This window comes from Eptatretus burgeri, chromosome 4 (genome assembly GCF_056783735.1).
Source record: "Eptatretus burgeri isolate ZD-2024b chromosome 4, Ebu_testis_v1, whole genome shotgun sequence".
In the NCBI taxonomy this organism is placed as follows: Eukaryota; Metazoa; Chordata; class Myxini; order Myxiniformes; family Myxinidae; genus Eptatretus; species Eptatretus burgeri.
Window position 1 is genome coordinate 116,355,884 of NC_140964.1, and position 6,483 is coordinate 116,362,366.

The window sequence follows — 6,483 nt, forward strand, 5'->3', positions numbered from 1 at the left end:
AATTTGGAAAGAATACAACATCAAATTTACAACTTGTCAAATATTGTAATAAATTAAAAATTCATAATGTGGTTATTTGTATGAGAGATGAATTAACAAATGTGCCGAAACATACAAAGAATATTATTATGAACTTAGAAGATAATAATGGGAATGGTTCTCATTGGGTTTGTATTTTTAATAGTCAAGACAAATATTATTTTGATAGTTTTGGTCTTCCACCACCTGTTGAAGTCATAAAATTCTTACAGAATGGTGTTTATCAAACATTTCAAGTCCAATAATTAAATTCCAAGTGTTGTGGTCAATTATGTCTATATGTGTTATTTCAACTCAACAAAAATAAAAATTTTTATGATATTATTTTTAATCTAATATAAATGACTTATGTTGGGAAAGATGGGTTGATCTTTGGTGTATCTCACGAACTGGATATTGATTTATCAAATTATTACACAAAGGCACAGGCTGAACGACATAAATATAATATAACCAAAAATATTAACATGAAAAATGCTTATAAATTAAAAAATTATCCAAGCCCGACTGACGCGAATGACTTGGTGAGATTAAGCGATTTATCACAATATATATCCTTCAATAAAACGGCCGTGTATTCCAAAGATACAGAAGTGTTGATATTATCTCCAGGTCATACAGAATTCACAGTTCGAATTAAAATAAATTTTTATAAAGGAGGGCGTATCGTTTGTATGAGAATAGAACAATGGGGGTATGATATGAATGATTTAGGGTATAATTGGTGATTTAAAATTGACCTCGAAGACCTGGAACAATTAAATCAGTCTCGTAAGGAAGAATATTATCCATTTGTTATCGAGAATGAGTTTTGTGGGGCCACGATTAGTAAACAACAAATAAAAGAATTTAATAAGGGTAAATATAATAATGGTTTTGCCCTTGTTTATATCATGAAAACAGAAAAAACAGGATTATATATAATAAGTAAGGAAATACAAAATGATTTAACTATGCGAAGATGGGGAGGTGTTTCGTGCCATAATATTATTCCAACATATATTTCTAATACATAAATGCTAGAAAGAAGGCTTCAAGAAAATTATCATTTCTGTGTCCAAGCATACCTTCAAGAAAAGGGTATTCGGTATTTTAATAAATATGTTCTACAACATAAGAATGAGGTATTTTCAATAAAAGATTGGCATTATGCTGATGTTGATAAACCGACAACTTTAGATTTAATTAGAATGTTAAATAATGAAAAAATTATAAAGTTAGAAAAGGTAAGGCTCTTTTAGAAATTCAAAATAAATTTTATTGGTTTCCTGTTGTAAAAAAAATTATTTTGGATACAGGAATAACAAGAAATCCTGATGAATATATGTATGATATTCTATGGGGTGTAAGCGATTCAAGGATAATAAGGGATGAGGAAGGAGTTGAAGAAGAGAGGGAAGAGGAGGAAAAGGAGAAGAGAGAGAAGGAGGAGAGGGAGAAGAAAGAGAAGGAGGAAAAGGAGAAGAGAGAAGGACGAGAGGGAGAAGAAAGAGAAGGAGGAAAAAGAGAAGAGAGAGAAGGATAGGGAGAAAAAAGAGAAGGAGGAAAAAGAGAAGAGAGAGAAGAGAGAGAAGGAGAGGGAGGAGAGAGAGAAGAGAGAGACGGAGGAAAGAGCGAGACAAAATAAATATCAAAATATGGAAACCAGTGATATTAAAAAAAGATTGGTGGTATTACAGAAAATAACTCAACCCACCGAGGAGGAAAACAAAGAATTGACAAGTCTATTTGAAATATTTTCGACAAGACTATTGACATCGACAAGCTATTCATTTTAATTCAAGTTTTTCATTTTTTTTCTTAAATAAATGGAGGAGAGAGTGAAGGCATTTCTAAAGATTCTTTATGTTTTAAAAATCAAGATTCAAATGTGCATGTTGGAAACTAAAAAGGTTTTTGCACTCTGCAGGAATTTTTCACATAAATAAATGAGTTATTGTCTCAAATGTAAAAACAAAACTAATACTAAAAATATTTCATATATTAAAAGTAAAAATAACAGGGTTATACAAAAAGGTATATGTTCGGTGTGTGGTTCCCAAAAAAATCTATTTATCTCCAAACACAAACGAGGAGATATACAAAAGTTTTTATCAGGAAGTAAATTTACAACTACTGGAATACCAGGGGAATTACATCTTCCAGGGTATTCTTTCTGTGGTCCAGGCACAAACTTGGATAAAAGATTAGATGAGGCAGACAATCCTAAATCCTGGAGTAAACCCATCAATAGAGTTGATGAAGTGTGCATGAGACACGATATTGTTTATGGGAATACCACAACGTTGGAAGAAAAGCATGAAGCCGATAGAGAAATGTTGTATAATTTGTCTCTGATACAAAATCCAACCTTGAGAGAAAAAGTTGATCGGTTCATTGTGAAGAAGACGATCAGTGCTAAATTGAAACTTGGACTTGGAAATTCAAAAAACTTTTCGGCTCTAATGATGTCATTAAGACTGAAGAGCAATTAGCTGATGAATTACATAAACCAATATTCACAAAGTTTCAGAGAAAGAAAGTTTATTCCAAGGAAGTTGATTATATCTGGTCTGCTGATTTGATTGAACTCAATAATTATAAGGGGTACAAGTATGCTTTAACCGTTATTGATTTGAGGAGTAGATACGCATGGGTTGTACCATTAAAAAACAAAACAGGTAATACTCTTATGTTAGCCTTTCAACAGATATTCAATAAAAGTAAGAGAAAACCTAAAAAATTGTGGACTGATGAGGGTAGAGAGTTTTATAACAAGACGTTTATGAATTTTCTTAAAAATAACAGTATTACATTATACAGTACCTTTAATGAAGGGAAGGCAGTTGTTGTTGAACGTTTTAATCGCACCTTAAAAGAGAGACTATATAAAAAATTCACACAACTCGGTTCACAACAATGGTCATCTTTTATTCAGGATATTGTGGATAAGTATAATGACACGATTCACACGTCAACAAATATGAAACCATCAGAAACATTTACAAAATTAAAATATGAAAAAGAGTTTAATGTCAGAAAACCTAAGTTCAAAGTTGGTGATATCGTAAGAATATATCGGTGGAAATCTCATTTTGAAAAGGGTTTTACTAAACGATGGACGAAAGAACTTTTAAAAATTGTTGATGTAATAGATACGGTTCCTTGGACTTATAAGATATATGATTTGGAAGGGGAAGAGATTTTAGGTTCATTTTATTCACAGGAATTACAAAAGACAAAGATAAATTGAAATTTTTTGACTCCGCCCCTTTTTGACTCCGCCCACACAAAACCCACCCACATAAACCCCACACAAACCCCACACAAACCCCACCACACACAAACCCCTCACAACCTCCACACAAAAACTCCACCCCACACAAGCTCCACACACACAAACCCCACACAAGCTCCACCCATATTCATCATATTCACATAATTAGTGATTAGTTAATTAGTTCCCCACACACAACATGTTTATTTAAAAAATTATCCACCCATCCACACAAGCTCCACTCATCCACCCATCCACCCATCTCTCCACCCATCCATTTATCCACACAAACCTCATCCACATAAGCCTCATCCACATTCACCCCTCCCACATAAACCCTGCCCACACAAGCCCCATCCACATTCACCCCTCCCACATAAACCCTGCCCACACAAGCCCCACCCACATAAACCCCACCGAAGCCCACCCACATAAACCCCACCCGAGCCCCACCCACATAAACCCCACCGAAGGCCACCCACATAAACCCCACCAAAGCCCCACCCACATAAACGCCCTCCCACAAGCCCCGCCCACACAAGCCCCGCCCACACAAGCCCCGCCGACACACGCCCCGCCCACACAAGCCCCGCCCACACAAGCCCCGCCCACATAAACCCCACCCACACAAGCCCCACCCCCCTCATCCCCCCTGTGCGCCCCCACCTTTGACCCACCACCTCCCTCATCCCACCCCCACCCTTCCCCACACACACACACATGGGGAGGGGAGGCGTGGGATGAGGGGGTGATGGGTCATTGGGGGAGCGCACCTACCCCCCCTCCCTCCCTTTCCTTCATGTCTTGATCCTTTTTTTGAAATTCAAAATCAAGTAATTGTAAACAAAACAAATATAATTAATCAAAATTGAAAATATTAAATATTAATTTGCGAGAATGTATAATCTTTCCCAGCAATCTTCTTCAGATGTCTTGTGATTTCGAAACTCAGACACCATATTCTGTTTTGAAACAAAAAGTGGATAATAATTAGGTTTTTTAAAGATAATTACATGGTAATATGAGTAAGCCTGGTGTTGGTTCTAAGTTCAAGCCTCGTTGACCACTGAATTAACACACCAGGAGGCCGACTCAGCCTGTCATCCTTCCAAGGCCAATAAAATGAATTCCAGTGTACTGGTAAAACCGCGTCCAAACTAATGATGCAACCAACATAAGACGACATTCCAAAGAGAGAGTGATATTAATAAAAGAATAACTAAATAATAATTCACAAACATTTACCTCCAGAAAATCATGTGTTGTACCAGATTGCTTCAACAGCTGATGTTGTGTGATCGAGCTGAAAAAAAAAAATAATGAGTCAAGGGTATAGATGGAGAGACAGACAGAGAGATGTCGGTAGAAAGACAGACAGAGAGAGATAAAAAGAGACAGACAGGGAGAGATAGAGAGAGACAAACAGACAGGGAAAGAGACACACACACACACGCGCACACACACACACACACACACACACACGCACACACACGCATACACACACACGAGGATATTCTCAAAACACACACACATATATTATATATATATATACACACACACACACATACACACATATACACACAAAGACACACATATATATATATATATATATATATATATATATATATATATACACACACACACACACACACACACACAGACACACAGACACACAGACACACACACACACACACACACACACACACACACACACACACACACACGTGTCTCACCATTGGTTTAATTCATTCGAGATCAGAGGCCGTGATAAGACTTCGTACCAGTCATTATAAATGTTTTTCAATTCTCTTCTAAAATCATTGACCTCTTCAATAAGAGCATTCATTTGATGCACCTCATCGTGATATGTAAACTCCACTTCTTCCAAGGACCTGCCAGGAAAAAATATATTTTCGCATTATCACGATTTAATTTATAATCAATTGCTTCATTGTTCAAAGAGGAAACCATACACAGGCTTACCAACTTTGTAGTGAGCTGTTATCTTCATCGGAAGAGAGTGAGTCCATGTCTCAGTTTTTTTTACCATTGGTACAAGATGGCAAAAAGATCAGAGGCCGTGATAAGACGTCGTGTCAGTCATTAAAAATGTTTTTCAATTCTCTTCTAAGATGATTGACCTCTTCAATAAGAGCATTAATTTCATGCACCTCGTCATGATATGTAAACTGCTCTTCTTCCAAGGACCTGCCAAGAAAAAAAATATATATATATCAGAATTATCACGATTTAATTTATAATCAATTGCTTCATCGTTCAAAGAGGAACCTATACACAGGCTTACCAACTTTGTGTTGAGCTGTTTTGTTCGCGGAAGAAAGATCGCTCATGTCTCAGTTGTAAAAATGAAAATCCCGTCTGGCAGAAACTTTGTCTGGCGAATCACTTATAAGGCAACGATGAGGAGATTGCTTAATCATTGGGTGTGGCCACAGGAAATGACGCTTCAGGCGAGACAGCTTGGAAAATAACTGGGCGATATATTCTCAAATTGTATGAATCATTTTTAAAACATACTTAAAATACCCTAAAATGGTTTTGATTAAACATGTTTAAAAGCCTGTTCGTGTTCTGAGATAAAATAGAAACACGAGGCCTTGTCTCAGAGAATAGTTCCTATTTTTTCACAGCATGACTGTCCAAAAACACTTCCTCATTCACACAGCACGACCGTGTCAAAAAAAAACACTTCCTCATTTTCATGACACGAACTGAAAACATTTGAAAGAAAACTTTTTTATGACGTGGTTTATGCACAAAAATGATTTGCAACTCGGGCGGTGGCCAGATGAGATCATTAAGAGAAGTTTATCATTTCGTAATGGCACAAAAGGGGTATCTTAAAAAAATATAAAGATTCAAATGTTTTGTTTTTCAATATTTTAGATGGGGATTATTGTGCAAAGAAAATTAAACTATTGAAGGAATTTGAGAATGAACAAATCTTTATAGGTTCAATGAGTGAGCTAAACAATATGCATCGGTTATTTGATAAAGAGTGTCCCGAGGGTTAGACGTTTCAGATATTTCTTTCGAATCACCTTTAACAAATCACATTACCACTTTAGTACTTGAACAAATCTTTATCTTCTTGTATGGATTATTTGAAAAAAAAAAGTGTCCCCAGGTTAAAAGGGGAGACAAATAAATATACCTTGGGATAAAAA

The 6,483-nt window shown here is 36.1% G+C and overlaps 1 long non-coding RNA gene across 1 annotated transcript; it reads right to left on the reverse strand.

Annotated features, from left to right (window-relative positions):
* Window positions 1-4,540: 4,540 nt before the first annotated feature.
* LOC147028945 (uncharacterized) lies at window positions 4,541-6,013 on the reverse strand. Its single transcript, XR_015056962.1, has 3 exons — window positions 5,279-6,013; window positions 5,029-5,187; window positions 4,541-4,598 (listed from the first exon to the last, which is right to left on the reverse strand). It is a non-coding gene; the product is annotated as an uncharacterized LOC147028945 (long non-coding RNA).
* Between the last annotated feature and the right edge of the window lie 470 nt (window positions 6,014-6,483).